The sequence below is a fragment of the Coccinella septempunctata genome, chromosome 2, assembly GCF_907165205.1.
Source record: "Coccinella septempunctata chromosome 2, icCocSept1.1, whole genome shotgun sequence".
Classification (NCBI taxonomy): domain Eukaryota; kingdom Metazoa; phylum Arthropoda; class Insecta; order Coleoptera; family Coccinellidae; genus Coccinella; species Coccinella septempunctata.
In genome coordinates, this window is record NC_058190.1 from 54,151,930 (window position 1) to 54,170,318 (window position 18,389).

The 18,389-nt window shown below is 37.5% G+C and overlaps 1 long non-coding RNA gene across 1 annotated transcript; it reads right to left on the minus strand.

Moving 5' to 3' along the window:
- Nucleotides 1–10,432: 10,432 nt before the first annotated feature.
- LOC123306467 lies at nt 10,433–16,851 on the minus strand. Its single transcript, XR_006536917.1, has 3 exons — nt 16,680–16,851; nt 10,854–10,939; nt 10,433–10,515 (listed from the first exon to the last, which is right to left on the minus strand). It is a non-coding gene; the product is annotated as an uncharacterized LOC123306467 (long non-coding RNA).
- Between the last annotated feature and the right edge of the window lie 1,538 nt (nt 16,852–18,389).

Here is an 18,389-nt window from a genome sequence, read left to right on the forward strand (position 1 = left end):
ACATTGAAAATACTTCTTACTGTGGCCATTTCAGGCTGGTTAACTGTATGTAGACAATTAACTTGATACAAACATCAGTTTTTTTATAACCCTCCATATTTTACTACATTTATACGAATAACCAAGTTCAAAGTCGAGTCCAAAGTATGGGCTCAATTTCCACCCTAGTTAATTTGTTTTTTGAGCCCTAACTGGGAAGATCTACCCATTCATCAAGTTAGCAACTCCAAACAATCCTGTCGAGAATGATAACTCGAATCTAACAGAACATTTCCGACTAAACTCTTCCGATAAGATATGAACCACCCATAGGCCCAGATCTAATCTTTCCCTTTCATGAGAAATCTCGAAGAGACTTGCCCCCATCCCATAAAACTCCCTTTTATAGGAAGGACAACAGGCGAAACACGTTCAAAACGGAATTTCCCAGGCGCTGGCGCCTGGTTTTCCACGGGTAAACTGGAAGATCCAGTCAGTCAACCTCCGTTCGTGCTGCGACTTTCTCACACCTCAAATCTTATAGGGCAATCAACAATTGGGGTCTGAATAACGGAAGAAACTGGAAAAAGAGGAGTCTAAGTTGTAGCAGGAGGAAAATGCGTTGATTGTTTTCCACGTCTTTGTCAGCAATAGTGAGTATTTCAATTTAATGCACGAGTTTTGGTATCTATTGTTCAATACTTGTTTATTATTCTTGCCAAGCTTTGGAATCTCCACCTTCTATTTAGGGCTACACTCAGTATCATAACTAAAGTGCATGAAGTAGGATTGAGTTTGAGTATCTATTCTTCAGGTTATATACAGAAAATAATGAATTAGTTTTTTAGGATAATTATTCTGTCATACATTGAAAAGAATTGACGTTTCTGTAAAGGCTTCAGCCTTTTCGTGTACAGAACGAAACACAAATGCTGTATAACTATTTTTAGAGAAAAATCGATCATTGAATTCATCAAGTCGATACAGAATAGACATATTTGAACCAATATAGAGCAAATTAGATCATTTTCTCATCGAAGTGTTTCATAAACCTTGAAAAAACTTCGACCTTTATCTTTGTTCACTGGAAGATACAATTTTGATAGCGTAACACACATGATGATCAGTTTAATCAAGAGTAATCACCTTTTCATCAACCAAATATGCTGTAAATTCGAAGTTCATCATTTTTTTTACTTTTCTTATATGAACTGGAACAAAATTCAGACTTGAATAAGGCTCGAATCTTTCATCTACTCTACGATCGCTGGTGGATAGTTACAACTACAGAACTTGAGCAGGGAAATTCAATCAAGTACTTGACATAATATGGTATAAATTCGTACACTGAAAACTGATCTATGAATATCGTTTTAGCAATACATCTTCGAATTTCTAGTGCCTAACATCGACAACTTTGAAAATATGTTCTTTTCTCATTGCAAGCCCCTCAGTTTTCTGCCCTTAAAATGATTCTTGCAGGATCGCTGTAGGGTGATTCTTCACACCCAGTAATTTCCTAGACAATCGGTGCTTAAATGGATCATTTTTCCAACGTTAACAGATAGGACAACGAAACTGAAAGGACTGTGTCACCTGATTTCACTCCAAAGAATACCATTAAATTTAGGCTCTGTCATTGAGTATATTATTGAATTCTCATAGGCTGTGTCTAATTCTATTGCGAATCGGAATATCCATATATAACATAGAACCTGTTGGAACTTGGCAATTACATTATTGTGTTTACTCACGTTTCTATGGCAACATTTGTTTGGACTGCAGTATTGTTCTAATCGCGTTGTATTTAGGGAAGTAAATATCAATTTTCCAGCTTGGGACAATTTCACAATATCGAGCTTTTTTAGTATCGTTGTACTTTCCTATCTAGGGTATCTTTAAAGATTGATTGAGGAGGGGTTCATAATATTCTCATTATTCTGCAAGAAAAACATTAAAAAACACTTCAACTTCTGAATTCATTTATTTCCCTCGCCTTAGTAACGACTCAGATTTCAATGAATGATAAAATATTTCGAAAATTATCTGTCCTTACCTCACTTTACTTTACCTAATCTAATCTAATCATACCCTACCTACCCTAACCTATCCAAATCTTACCTAACCTAACCTAAACTAACGTAACCTACCCTAATTTGACCCCAAATTATTCTCCACATCTTCTCTAGGGCACTCCTCATAAATCCAATGCAGTTTTTCGATCATTAGAAATATAGAGGTGCGGAATCTGAGATCGAGACAGGATAAGATCCAATTTTATGGATCTTCACCATTCTTGGTCCACCTGTAACTCAGCTGGAGTACAGAAACAGAAACAAAGTCTTCCCAGAACACAGTCGATGTCTAAACGTCGTAACACAAAAGATCCTTTGATGTTACGTGCAATATTGTCGCTTTCCCATGCTACGCAATCATATCTCTATCTTCACAATGAAATTTCCCACTTCGATGAGTCGATAACATTCGGAAATGCGCCTCTTTTGGGTCATATCGTAAACGACGGAAGTGAAATGTCACTGAGGAAGTCCCGTAGAAATGCTACGATCATGTGGGACCTACGTTTATCATGCGCTTACGGTTCGTTGATTGATAGAGAATGATGATATTTATTTTACGGCTCATTTCATTATCTATTATGTCCCCTTCGATTCTATGCTAACCCTGATTCCTTGAGCTTGTCTCGGCCTTCGTTCTGTGGTCTGTCGTTCACTCCGTTGTTTATACTTGTCATAAATCGGTTGATGGAATCTTGTTTTCGTGAAAGAACAAGAACAAAACGTTGACATCATTAAAATAGCACACTTCGAATTTAACCTAGTTGTTCTTCGTAATATTCCATGGAGATGACTTCGGCGGGACTGGGAATGGTGGAAAAGCCACTGTTGGTTTTCATGAACTCACATTAGGCCCTAATGTCTTCCGGAAGCATCGACTCGTGCCCTGGAATCGAACAAAAGAATGCCATCCGTGAATTATAAAGCACTCAGGAGCTTTTCATAGCATCGAAAAAGTGCGGGAGCTGACATGAAGCCAATCAGCGTGTGAAAGAGGTCTATAATTAGGACCCTTGTTCATCCTACATTCACAATAGGTCCCTGTAATTCGTATTGTGACATTATTTCGTCTATTTCACTTCGCTCGTTGTTGATCGCGTACTGTTTCAAAGGGAAATCTTCATTGGAACGTTGTTTCCTGAATTATGAACAGGAAAGAGACGTGGAATCTTCGTCGAAGCAGCTTATTGGGTCATTATTGGATATGAACTGATCAGATCAAGTTAGGGAATGGAAAAAACAATTGGCGAGTAGGTACCTATACTCCATTCACTTTTATTTTAGCACTCGGTGAGCCATGGAAATTTGAGACATTTCACTCTGTATAGTACGAAAATGTGGGGTTATGACGCTTGTCAAAACATTTTTGGGTTTTAAATCAACGCTATGTTGCCCGTTCTACGTAAAAGTTTCTGTTATTACGTATTTTATCACAATGTCGAATCTCTTCGGAAAATATGTGACGAACATAATTGAAGTTTATACAAACTGATTGAAGGCATACCAAATCCAGTTATTTGCATGGAAAATACAAGGGATCAGTATAATATCATAATATGCACTAGCTTGAGGAGAGTTAATGTTCGTTATCTTCTTTGGCTAAAGTTTGAATACGTTACATCAATTGTAGATTTCATAAATAGTAACCCGAAGATGAAATTCATATGATGCAGTGGTTGGGAATGGGTATCTCCCGAAGGAATTAACAGATAATTACAAGAATGTTAAATTCTTCAACAAAAATCATCTTGCATCAATATAAGGAATAAAAGGAATTTAAGGAAGTTCCAAGTCAAGATAAACTTCACCTTTGAACAAAAATTTCACTTGAATAAACAATTAGCAGGACAACTGGCGCGTATTTGTGGCTGTTCATCTTAATACATTGATATAATAATAATAATAAGGTATTTATTGGTACCTTAAAACATTTACAATGTATCGGACAAGTCAAATGAAAAATAAAAAAATCAATTTTCGAGAATTTATTTTACGATGACATTCATCGAAAATCCTGTGGTAAACTTTTCGCATTAATTCACTCAAACATAAAATTCTCAAATGCCACCACTTATTTGGGTCTCCCAATAGAGGGAAATTCTTTGTCATCCTCTTCATTCACAATCTTTCTGATTGTAGAAAGATTCAGCTAAAAATATAAGTCATTTAGATTCAAATGAAACATTATATAAATTCTCTTACATTGAATATGTTCGCTACCGTCTGACGTTTTGTGGATTTCAGATTATAACTATTTGAATGAGAGGACCTGAATTCTGAATAGCACTTCCTGAAACTCTGTTTCTTTATTCAATCACTCGGCATTCTCGTAATAAAAATTGATATTAGTTGTGGCGACGACGTTATGACATTGACGACATTTCATGAGTGCCAACCTAACTTCGTTCTAGTAACAAAAACTTGAGAAAATTTATTACATGGCCAACCGACTGCTAAAATAAATGTGAATGGAGTATAGAGGAGGTCATCACTTCTTTGTCAATTTTCGATCATTCATCGACAAAACTGTTTGTTACATGTGCTTGTATACCTTATTGGGGTGAGCTATAGATTTGCATTTCTATACAACGTGTTCTTGAGAAACTGAAGGGAGAAATCCATAAAGTAAGGTTTCTGACGAAATTGGTTCATCCGTTAATACATGTATGAAAGCGGAAAGTTCAGAAATGGTATCGATATGGAAACAGAATATTCAATCATCCAATACATCACGACTCTAAGGATTCTCCGAAAAACTTGAAATGCTATCAATAACAACCGGTGGTATATAAACTTTCACCACCAAGACGGGGGTTAAAAAAATTGGTAGCTAAGTAGGCTAGTAGTTGATATTCTGTGACTGAATATCGAACGAATAAATGACCTCTGGAATATTTCCACTCGCCTGTTTTATCCCCAATAGTAAATGCTTTTTACAGACGGTAAAAACTTTCTTTTCAATTCGCTGATAACTTCTATTTTTCAGTCTGGACATAATGATTTGTGGAATTGAATTCTGGAATTACTTTCTAATGGTTCCGAACAGCAGGAATGAATATAATTGCATGGATTTACATAATGTCGCATTATTTATTCATATTTCAGAGGTTATTGAACTTCCTTCATCTGACAAAAACGGCTAGCGTCTATGGTGACGTCAAGGAGTTCCTGATAGAACTGAAATCAATTTTTGACGCGTAAGTTAATGCCATGCGCCACGTTGTTGATCAGAGAAAGGATTCACCTTTACAACGAACTATACCTACATTATTCCATATCTCATTCCTTCAATATTTAATCAGGAGCGTTTTTGTTCCCAACTATCGCAACTTTCAATATTTAATGAATGATGTTCAGAAAAGGAACAATAGTATTGATTAAAAAGTTGGAATTTCTTGATTCGTCTATCAGTTTTTCAGGAACAACCAACGGTTTTAAGAGCTTTCGCCATTCTGCAATATGATGGGCACTTATCTTTCTAATCCATAGAAAGAAGTTTCTGTCTTTGTTTGAAGGCTTACGTTTGTCAGGGCAACTATTCGACGAATATTCCTGAAATAATCGATGAAGGGTCTTGGGTGACTAATCCCTATAGATTGTTGAGCAGTGTATTTCATGTTATCGATTACTAATCAGTCGGAAATTTACGTCAAGTATGATTCATGTGAATTTGCGATACTGTTAGTTATCAACAAATGGGATGAGTAGACTTCCAAGAATTTATCATTTTTTCGATCTCATTTTCCAGTTGACTTTTATTGGTTGAATAAACGTAAACCGATAAATGATTATTGCTACCGAAAAACCACTAAAATCGACCAAATTACCACATTTTTATTGCAACAATTTTCGAACCTTGAAACTGACCGAATAATTCCCTTTTAATTATCGGTTTTGCGTAGTAGTATAAATTCATTACTCGCTCTTGGTGTATTCAAATGCGAACATCAACGTTGCCATATCAGATTCCCCGTATCTCATTCTGATGAAACAGAAATGGGATTTCAGATTATGAATGGGATGAGTCATCATCGTCAAAACCGGAAAAAGAAAATATTATTCGAACTCTTCGTGAAATATCAACAGGGAAAAGATATGAGTTGAATACGAGATCAATGAAATAGAATGATGCCCGAGTGCTAAAACAGATTTTTGGCATTTTGACAGATATTTCATAATAGCTGTGAAACTTTCCGATTATTTCAAGGCAAGCTAATAATCACTGTTTATGCTGAATATTACTGGTATTTCACATAGTGTGAGCTGAAACTCTCTAAGCAAAATCACAAGAGGCAAAAGTGCTAAGAAAGGTTGATTTTCATATGAAATTTGATTTAGAGCATAACATTCCTTTAATTTCATCACTTGTTGAGTTCTGTTTGATGATGTCCAATAATTATCACAGGCACTTCGAAATCGAGTTAAAGAGAGTTTTGTTAACTTTGTGGCGGCGTAGTTGTAGAGGAATGGTAGAGGAATACTTCATCTCACCATGATGGTACCAAGGGTAGCCACTTTGGCGGTATGTGCTGGGGTGAGTTCACGCCATTTGAAGAATGGCGTGCTCTTGGGGTGATTGTTTCGTCCCACTGCTAGGGTCGGACTCATCAGGTAGGTTAATGAAGCAGCGTAGTTTGTGCCTGCTATAAACGCCGGTCACGTCGAGGGTATAGAGTGTTGCGTCGCCGGTGGCGCCATCGTTTGGCGTATGCTGCACCGCAATAGACGTATAATCTACCCTGTGATCGCAACCGTCGTGCGCAGTGATGCCATCGTTTGGCTACCCTTGGTACCATCATGGTGAGATGAAGTATTCCTCTACCATGGGTACAACTACGCCGCCACAACACTCCCCCACCAGCGGCGCTGACTGGGGAAGCGATGCGATACGGTAGGCAGGGTACCGCCGTTTACGAAGATGGGAAAGGGCGTCTAGAGTAGCGTCAGAATTACCAGAGATGGGAGCGTGCATTGTGAGCGAGCTATTGTCTCAACCGGTCTGGCCTTCTGGGATACGTCGTTAAGACGGCCCTCCCTCATCACGTCGGGGTCACCACTTTGGCGGTATGTGCTGGGGTGAGTTCACGCCATTTGAAGAATGGCGTGCTCTTGGGGTGATTGTTTCGTCCCACTGCTAGGGTCGGACTCATCAGGTAGGTTAATGAACCCTAGCAGCTACCTACGACAATCGCCGAAGCAGCGTAGTTTGTGCCTGCTATAAACGCCGGTTACGTCGAGGGTATAGAGTGTTGCGTCGCCGGTGGCGCCATCGTTTGGCGTATGCTGCACCGCAATAGACGTATAATCTACCCTGTGATCGCAACCGTCGTGCGCAGTGATGCCATCGTTTGGCTACCCTTGGTACCATCATGGTGAGATGAAGTATTCCTCTACCATGGGTACAACTACGCCGCCACAACTTGAAATTGAAACTATTTGATGTGGAGGACGATGAACTGGATTGATAATGTCGATTTATAAAGGTTATTATTGTCATTCTGAGGCACGAATTTGCTTGGCCTGAATGGCTCTTCAGCCTCTCTTCAGACGCCAGAGAATCCGAGATATCTCTCCACCGAGCCATTCCATTTCTTCCGTTCATTTTCAAGGGAGGACAATCACCCCTGGGTAATTCTTGGGGACGGTAATGGGGTTAAGAAGGATATGGAATGGCGGAAAATAAAATTATATCCTCGAAATGGGTCAGACCACTCGGCGCCAAGCATGTATTCCCACTCTGGCTTGATATCGATCCGTCCCATTTATGACTACTGGGGTTTCAACTTAGGCAGAATATTGAATTTGTTATTTTAGCCAGCTCGAGTCCACGATTGCTAGAGTGCAAATCCAACCGAGAATCCCCTTGGGCCTCTAAAACGTTTCGTAGTCTCTGAAAGTAAGAATACGAGCAGCTTGAGAAAATTCAAGTCATTTTTTCATTCTTTTTTATGTTTCATTGCAACTTTGACTATCGTTACTATTCTATACCCTCTCATGACTTGTTTTGTTTGTTTGAGATACATATACTCCATTCACATTTATTCTGGCAGTCGGTTGGCCATGAAATAATTTTCTCAAGTAAGGTTGGCACTCATGAAATGTCGTTAATGTCATAACGCCGGTGCCACAACTTATATCAATTTTTATTACGAAAATGCCGAAAGTGATTGAAAAAAAGAGACAGGTTTTCAGGAATGGCTATTTAGAATTCAGGTCCGCTCATTCAAATAGTTATATTCTGATATTCTAAAATCCACAATACGACAGAAGGTATCGAACATATTCAATGTAAGAGAATTTATATAATGTTTCATCTGAATCTAAACGACTTATATTTCAGATGAATATTCCCACAATCAGAAAGATTGTGAATGAAGATGATGACGATGAATTTCCTTCTATTGGGAGACCCAAAAAAGTTGTGGTGGCATTTGAAAATTTTATGTTTGAGTGAATTAATGCGAAAAGTTTACTACAGGATTTTCGATTAATGTTATCGTAGAATATGTTCCCGAAAATTGATTTTTCTATTTTTTCATTTGACTTGTACTTTACATTGTGAATGTCTTAAGGTACCAATAAATACCTAATTATTATTATTATATCAATGTATTAAGATGAACAGCCACAAATACGCGCTAGTTGTCTTGTTAATTATTTATTCATGTGAAATTTTTGTTCAGAGGTGAAGTTCATCTTGACTTAAAACTTCCTTTAATTCCTTTTACTTATATTGATGCAAGATGATTTTTGTTCAAGAATTTAACATTCTTGTAATTATCTATTAATTCCTTCGGGAAATACCCATTCCCAACCACTGCATCAAATGCATTTCATCTTCGGATTAATATTTTTGAAATCTACAACTGATTTAACGTATTCAAACTTCAGCCAAAGAAGATAACGAACATTAACTCTCCTGAAGCTAGTGCATATTATGATATTATACTGATCTCATGTATTTTCCATACAAATAACTGGATTTGGTATGCCTTCAATCAGTTTGCATAAACTTCAATTATGTTCGTCACCTATTTTCCGAAGAGATTCGGCATTGTGATAAAATACGTAATAACAGAATCTTTCACGTAGAATGGGCAACATAGCGTTGATTCAAAACCCAAAAATGTTTTGACAAGCTTCAAAACCCCACATTTTCGTATTATACTGAGTGAAATGTGTCAAATTTCCATGGCCAACTGAGTGCTAAAATAAAAGTGAATGGAGTGTAGGTCAGGTATGCTCTGTCATCACGCGAAAGCAGCTAGAGGATCTTCAACAGTCGAAAGATTGGATCGACCTTGGAAAACGTATACAATTAACTGAATTTGCAACGTTCTGTTTACCTATCTTCTATATTTAGCGCAATATTATCGATCGTGAGGAAAAAGGGAAAGGATTTCCGGTATATTCAGGCATGTGATCCAGCTAGCATCGGTAATTCACGGATAATTTGATTATTTAATACTAGAACCGACTACCGGCTGCACAAATGCACTAATTCACGAAATTTTGAAGCTCAAACTGTTGCATGGAGAGAAAAAATCGCTCCATCTTTTCTCCAGGATCTGGCAGGGAGGACTAGGATTAAAAATGAAGGGTCTACGGCCTATTGAACTCAGCCTCGAGGGCTCTGTTTCAACCCTTTTTTTGTTCTCCCAAACCCTTTCACCTCCGGGGTTCGAGTGGCTCTCTATCAAAAATATTCTGTCATGAGAAAATTCAACTACCCAACAGGGAAACTCCAAATAACGTCCGAGACATTCTCCCTACAACCTACACTACTTCAGTTGAAACATTGAACAATTAACCTTTGAATTCTCCAATAAAATCTCCTGATTCAGTCGGTCCTCATCGATATAAATATCCCTCTGCATTATTACTGACATAGTTGTTTTGACAGTCATTGTCAAGGTGACATTATAGGGCTGTAATTAATTACTTACCTTAAATGGCATTGGACGGAGTTCTAAGCAGCGTTTTCCGAACAGAATACTTGGAAGCTACCAAGTTATCGATTTATAATTTTCTTGTGCATTATCGATACGAAAATAATTTTCCTGGAAGCCAGTGGGTAGTCACTAGAATCGTGATGGATAGGATTCTCGATCTGTCTCATTGGAGAATGAAGGTTGTTTAATTTCGTCCAATTGAGAATGATTTCAGTCGTTGCAGCGTTACATAACTGAAATATTTAAGGAGTGTCTTAATTGAAGCAATTATTGTGCATGTTTTTGAATATGAGAGGGAGATGAATGTTTGAAAAATCCCAATGATTGTTTCTATTTCATTTTTACCGTGAAAAATATACATTTCATGATGGAATCTGCATTCATATAAAGTTTCTCATTTCCTAATTTTTTTTTCGTACAATCCACATGATTACCACTTGGCACTTCATGGAATGGTGAAGAAATTGGATCTAGTAAAAGAATTCACAGCCTGCAACACAGACTCCTGCCTGAAAAAATTGGGTCAAACGTTCAAAGCATGTTTTTATATATGTATATATATATTTGTTTTAGCATGATCTACAATTTCTTCAGACTCCTGCCTGAAAAAATTGGGTCAAACGTTCAAAGCATGTTTTTATATATGTATACATATATATATTTGTTCTAGCATGATCTACAATTTCTTATTCAAGTTGTCGCTGCACTTTATATTGTTGTTTATCCAAGGTTAATTTGGTATGAAAATTTATTGAAAAAATCTGTTCAAACTTTAACGACAGTGGGAGCATTCATTCAGATACTAATTATGTTAATACCAGTATGGTGTCATCGTTAATGAACCAACCTTGAGCTGCGGTATATAGGTCATTAATTTCAGTCCAAAAGTCTCATTAGAATGAATCCTTTTCAATTCTGCCTGCACTTTGGAGTCTGGAACATAAAAAAAGTATAACACTCCTGAACACTACTAAAGTAATTCTGTCAGTCCTGGAGTAACTTATAGGCGCTCCATCTTTTTTGAGAGGTGGAAAAAAGTAGTAGCTAGGGATGGAGAATACTTCATACGAGGATTTATTGAAAAATTCTCAGCCTACTATAGAACCGAACAAAATTTCAATGTCAAAATATTTTAATACTCAACATATTCTCTTCTTAATCGGATACATTTATACAGCGAACCTGCAACGTCTCTAGACCGTTCAAAAAAAATGTTTCTTCTTGCTCTACAAACCAGACCCACACAACTTTCATTACCTCTTCGTTGGAAGAAAATTTACGACTTTTTTTCAGTTGAGGAAAGAGATGATAGTCGGATGGAGCCAAACCTGGTGAATAAGAGGGGTGTTCTAGTAATTCAAACCCTAAATCACGAATTTTTTGCATCGCAACATGAGATAAGTGTGCAGGGGCGTTGTCCTGCAAAAACAAAACACATTTGCATAGCTTTCCGCGCCTTTTCTCTTTAATTTTTTCCCCTAGAGTGGTTAGTAATGTCGAATAGTAATCTTCGGTTATTGTTCTACCCTTATCCATAAAATCAATCATGATTACTCCATGGCAATCCCCAAAAACTGAAGTGAGAACTTTCCCAGCAGATTTTTGGACACGAAACTTCTTAGGTTTTGGAGAACCAATCGATTGTTGCTTTGTTTCTGGATCGTAGAAATGTACCCAAGTCTCATCCATAGTAACTATTCGGTTTAAGAAGTCTACATCTTTTTTAAAATCGAGCACAGATCGAACGCGATGCTTCTACCCTTGCATGCTTTTGGTCAACATTCAAACATTTGGGGATCCATTTTGCAGCAATTTTTCTCATGTCCAAATTGACGTGAACTGTATGATGAACGCGTTCGTATGAAATATTCAGTGCTTCAGATATCCGTTATAGCCTAATTCGACAGTATGATAAAATCATGTTATGAACTGCATCGATATTTTCAAGGACTGACACAAAAACTGGCCTTTCCGATCGGTCATCATCTTCAATGGAAATTTAACCTCTTTTGAAGCTTGCAGTTCAATTTTTCACGGTCGCATACGAAGGACATTGATCACCAAGGGTGTCAAACATATCTTCGTAAATCTTTTACGAACCCTTTTAAATAGAGGTACTGATGACTCGATACTCAAATTTTTCGATTTTCACAATTTCGGTGGACATCTTTCTTTTAACTTATTGCGTAACTCTGGTTTACGTTTTTGATCTCAAACTTCACACTGACACTTCTAATGAGTTATTGTTCGTTGCTATGGTAACGCAATATTTTTTTATGCACGGAACTGGTCTAGGCTAACTAGATATCAATACACCCTCGTATGATTTGTTTATTCATTTTGTTCTGGACTAGATGCATTTGGACCACAAATAACGACGGGTACAATTACGAAAATTACCCATACCCATGTTTTTTTTTTGGTGCTCGAATCCAAAGGTTTATTCTATGTGGAAAAGAAATTCTGACGATGGTATATGATGGCAGACACGTATAAGAAACCCTACTCTCTCGCCACCCATTTCCCAGAACGCTGAATCTTGTTTGCGTGATTGCAAGTCCTGCACCTCCGTTTCCTGCCTTCCATCAGCAATTTTGCACCATATCCAATATCTAACAAGCAGTCTTCCTTCGCGAAAAAGAATCCCGGTGTGTTACGACGAAACATCGTCGGTTAACATCACAACGAATGTTTTATTTTTAGGAGCGAAGGCCGCTGAAAACGCCACTGTTGCGTGAAATGAAGTAGAGATTCGGGTCAGATCGAGCTACCGTGAAATGGGACGGTTTGGGTGTTTTTTTGCCCCGTTTGTGACGGAACAATGACAACGGATTTCGACGAGGTTGAAGTGAAGGGAATTGCAAATCTTTCAGGTTTAAGGGGATGAACTCGAATTGCGCGAAGATGGTCCGGATGGTAGCTAAGGGATGAGGGAAAGGATGCTTCATTTCGAACCTCTTGACGATTTGTTTCTGCTAGTCCGGATTATCGCCGCTACGCTGCACTGAGGATGAGCTAGTTGTCACGAAACGATGCTTCGATGTTTTTTTGGGTCACTAAAATTGTGCTCTGAGAGGGAGGCTAACCATTAGGGGATCTTAGAGCCGTATGAGTTCATCGTTGAATGTCACAAGTTATGATCCTGGTAAAGTTGATGGATTCACTACAACACGTTGCTTCTGTAAGAAATGAGGTGGATTAAGAGGATCCAATTTGAATTTTTAAACCAGAGGTATATGAATGAAGACCTTCGAAATTTACACTGCGCAAAAAAATTAACGCACATTCTGAAAATCTCAATTTTAATGAAAGTTAACTCTACATTGACTTCATAACTTATTTTTTATGTCCTCTCGGGAAGGTTTTCAACGAAACAAGACACATTGAATGGAATAAAAATTTAGGATTTCACCGAATCTTATGTGAAAGAAGAGAAATGAACAATTTTCAAAATACTGAAATGCTGATAAGTGATTTAATACTTGGTATTTCCACCCCTTGCGTTAATTACAGCTCGGCAACGACGGTTCATACTCAAAATGAGGGATCTTAAAATGTTCTGATCTAATCCTTCCCAGATTTCTTCGAGTTGGATTCCTAAGTCATTGAGAGTAGCTGGATGATTTTCTGAACTTCTCAGCCTTCTATTGAGGTTGTCCTAAACCTGCTCAATCATATTGAGATCTGGACTTCAAGGTACTCCTGAACGATGTGCGCACGCTGGGGTCTGGCATTATCGTCCATAAAAATGAAATTTTCACCAATGTATGGGGCAAATGGCACTACATGCTCTTCAAGAATGTTCCTTATATACTTATCAGAATTCATAGCTCCATTATCAACGACCACTAGGTCTATGCGAGAAGTCAAAGATAATCCACCCCATACCATAATCGATCCTCCCCCGAAACCAGTAGTATTCAGGAAATTGCACTGAGCATATCTTTCATGTGGACGTCTGTATACAAGGGAACGTCGATCACAATGGTAGAGGCAGAATCTAGACTCATCTGTGAAGAGAACTCTTTCCCAATCGGTCTCTTCCCAATGGATATGCTCTCTCACAAAATCCAAACGCGCCCTTCGATGGGCTGGGGTAAGAGCTGGGCCTCTTGCCGCGACACGAGGCCTTAAATCATATTCTCTGAGGCGATTTCTTATTGTCTGAGTGCTAATTTGCACCTCATGAGTTTGCTCAAGCTGAATTTGAAGGAGGCGAGCGGATGCAAACCGTTGTATCAACGAAGAAACTCTCAAGTAACGTTCTTGAATGGCTGTTGTTACCCGTGGTCTACCCTTTCCTGGTCTTCGGACATTCATACCTGTCTCGCTGCAACATTCTGGACACAATTGTATGGGAAACTTCAAACCTTTCTGCAATTCTTGTGCATGTCCACCCTTCTTCTCGCAAAACTACCGCTTGGGCATATTCCTCTTGGATCAAATTGCGTGTTTCGCGTTGCATAGCGATCGAGTGTAGAAAATCAAACGAAAGAAAAACTATTGATCACTAGAATTGATCGAGAACAACTGATTTTAGAATGGAGCCAATACATTCAAAATCTGATAATATCATCTTTTTTTATTCCTGCTGGGAAAAAACATCTGTATTGAAGAAAACCGTTGAAAGTGGATAACGTATGCATGCATAATTCTGATAAAAATAATTATCATTGAGAACACCTTCAGTTGTAGAATAAATTGGAGATTTCCAGAATGTGCGTTAATTTTTTTGCGCAGTGTATATCTACTGCTTAAGAATTGGAGTCGATATTCGAGAGGAAACTTCAAATTTTCAGTATCTTTCTACAAACTATATGAAGAGGCGTATGTTTGCGTAGGTATAGCACACAGAAAAATAAAGTCCTCGTGACTTTTAATGGCCTAATTAGAAAAGAATTACAACAGTAGATGTATAATTTTTTTGAGGTCCGCATGTGCGATAATGGGCTATTACAACTCATGAACAATTAGTGTTTTGGTTGAATAAGAAAGACCATGCAGGATTTTTACCCCAAAATGACGCCAAAAATGCTAACACGCTATATACTCGATTTTAAAATTAATTTTTTTCATCGTCAATGTTGTATTGGCAAGAAATTCATCAAACTCATATGATGAATACATTCTCACCGACATATTTTACCATAATTATGTTAAAATTTTCCCATTTATTTCGTCATTACATGCAATTATGAAGTATTTTCATCAAACGACCGTTGCCTCAATATTATCTCACATAATAACGAAGGTTAAAGACTGCAGTGGTAGAATTTTATCTATCAATGAAAACACCTTTATGAACTGTATGGGTATTTCCATTGTAAAACCACTAACATATTTCCAGTGTCAATATTATCATAATCTGAAAACTTCCCACTTATTCGAATCCTATATGACCGCTTTATTGTCAATTGTAATTGAATTTCAAACAATACAGAGGCTGCAGATTCTATTCGATTCGGTTTGAACAATGAATTGAAGATATTCGATTTCGAATCAATGGAAAAATATTTATTTTCGCGAATCAAATACCATGGATATGAATTCGACTCTTCAATGTTTTGAATTGATGCTGCCGATCATACTATTTTCACATGAGTTATCTAATCATGGCAAGTGTAGCATCTTCAGGATTGTGAAGATAAGGTTCACCACCTCCCACTTTTTTCTGATGGTAATCGATTTTTTTGTACATAATCTTGTTTAATCTTCATAATGATCCAAGAGGAAATGTTAAACGACATGCAGACAATTATCGAATTCTGGAAAAAGTGCTTCCTTCAGCAGGATTCGAACCTACGACCCCTGATTGCCGTTAAAAAATTTCAAATTTATTCCCAGGCATTCAACTAACTTCAATAGATGCCTAACGTCTTATCTGATATTATATCGTACGTTCTCGATGGAGAATTCCTTGAAATGTCAATTTTTCATCGGATATATTTGTCCCATGTAGGTAAAACGTTGATTATTTTGTTACGAAATTGTGGATTTGCTGATAAGGCCTGATAAGGAATTCACATCGGTAAACAATAAAGAAGGAGGGAATTTCAGCTTAATACATGACTCACGAATTTCTCATTCATCATTGAAACGTTAAATATAGAACTCACATCATTTTTGGAGTTTTTTATTGGGATTCCCACCAATTATTGGCTTCCTTACAGTTTTACAATATCTTGGGGGATGCTGAGAATTACTGAATTATTTGGGAGTCCTTCTTCCCTTGTTCATCGAAACAAATCGCTGTTTTCTAGAGGAAATGTAAACAGGGCACGAAACATAGCATACATCTGTACAAAAGCAATTTATACAAACCACAGCAACAAAAAATACAAAATACAAATGATCAATCTTGTATTGTTCAGCTTTGCCATGATCCTTCTATTGAGGAATCAACTCTCATACATATGAAGAGGTTATAATTCAGTAAAAACTAAAAGAGGAAGTGAATTCAGAAACTTTTCACACGTAGGTACTTGACAATTCCTCTTCTCTTGAAAATATGCCGAAAGATCGAGATCTGAAAAGTTTTAGGCATGAAAAATAATGAAAATCCGATTATTCCCATACATATTCATGTCAAAATTCGTAAATAAATCTGTGAACACCTATAACAACACCGGACACTCGAAAATAGGCACTACAAACCTACATTCGTCTGACTCACTCTATTCACTCCTATTTTTAGAATTAATTCGGTTATTCCCAATAAGCAGCTACACCTGATGATTATTCCAAACGTCGGCGCCTAACGCCCGCGAAAACCCACGTCGATTGACAGCGTCCGAATAGTGATACTCGTGCGTCCCGACGTCTATTTCGAAGGAAAAAAAATTGGCGCACTTCCGACGTCTGGAAAATATGTCTCGTCTGGCAACGTCGATAAATTTCGGGATTCACGTTTCAGTCCTAACGAAGCGATTCTCCGGGCTTCAGGTCTAAGGGTGCGCATACACGACTGGAGGATTTCGCTGATGGTTGTTTCAGGGATATGCCATTTTGGGTACAAAATATATCGACCAGGGTCAATTTATTTGACTGATTCGAGATCGTAGATTACGAATATGCAATTAGATTTTTTGTAGGATCAGTATTTTAGGAAATAAATCACTTTTAGTAGAAAATTTCGTAAAAATTGGTCAACTTTGAGGAGCTGTAGCAGCCAGAAAAACAGAATTAGACATGTGCTGAATTTTTTTATGATAGATCGATCCTTTGCAAATAAAAAATTCTAATTTTCATGCATCTATCACGATCAGTTTCGATTTTATGATTTTTTCCGCGAAGGTCCAAAATTTCCGATTTTCCATCTACCATAACTTGAAAAATAAATCTTTTAAAAAATATCTGTTTGCATATTCGTTATCTACGACCTCGAATTAGTGGACAGTATAAATTTGGTTCTGATCGGAGACCAAAAATATTTTTCAAAAAATCGCAATTTTTTCCATGCATAATATGTATGGAAAATTTGAAAAATTTTTCGATCTCCCTGATTTCCCCCAAAATTGAAGTATTTACTAAATCGAGGGCGTAGATTACGAATATGCAAACAGAATTTTGCTGAAAGGATTAGTTTTCAAGTTATGGTCGATGGAAAATTCGAAATTTTGGACCTTCGCGAAAAAAATCATAAAATTTAAACTGTTCACGGTGGGTGAATGAAAGTTAGATTTTTCTATTAGCAAAGGACCAGTCTTCCACCAAAAAAATCAGCATAAGTTCAGTCATTTTTTTCTGGCTGCCACAGCTCCTCAAAGTTAACCAATTTTTCAGAAATTTTTCACTAAAATTGATTTATTTCCTAAAATACTGATCCTAGGAAAAATTAATTTGCAGATTCGTAATCTACGACCCTGAATTAGTCAAAAAAATAACTCGGGTCGATATAGTTCGAAAAATAAAAAAAATTCTGATTTAGAATAATTTCGACTGCTATTTGTTTACCCGCGCACCAACACCATGCGAACAAAAAATTATTCATTTAGCTATATCGACCCGGGTCATTTCATACACTAATTCGACATCGTAGATTACGAATATACAATTAGATTATTTCTAGGAACAGTATTTTGGGAAATGAATCACTATGCAGTTTTTACTTTTCTGTGTCTCTTCTTTAATTATACCCCTAGGAACGGCCCTGGACAGGAGAGCGGGCTGTTCAAAATGCGACCTGTTATTTCGACATCAGCCTGATAGGATAGGAAAAAAATGTCGATTGTAGTGCAATACATAAAAGTGGGGCAAGCAGTCTGGTTTTCGAGGTCGTTCGGAGATCCCGTCGTGCAGCCCTACCTTTAGCTCGTTGTCGCTTTCCTTTTCTAAACGCCGCGGTCCGTTGACGACGGAAAAGCACACCGGAGTTCGCGAACGG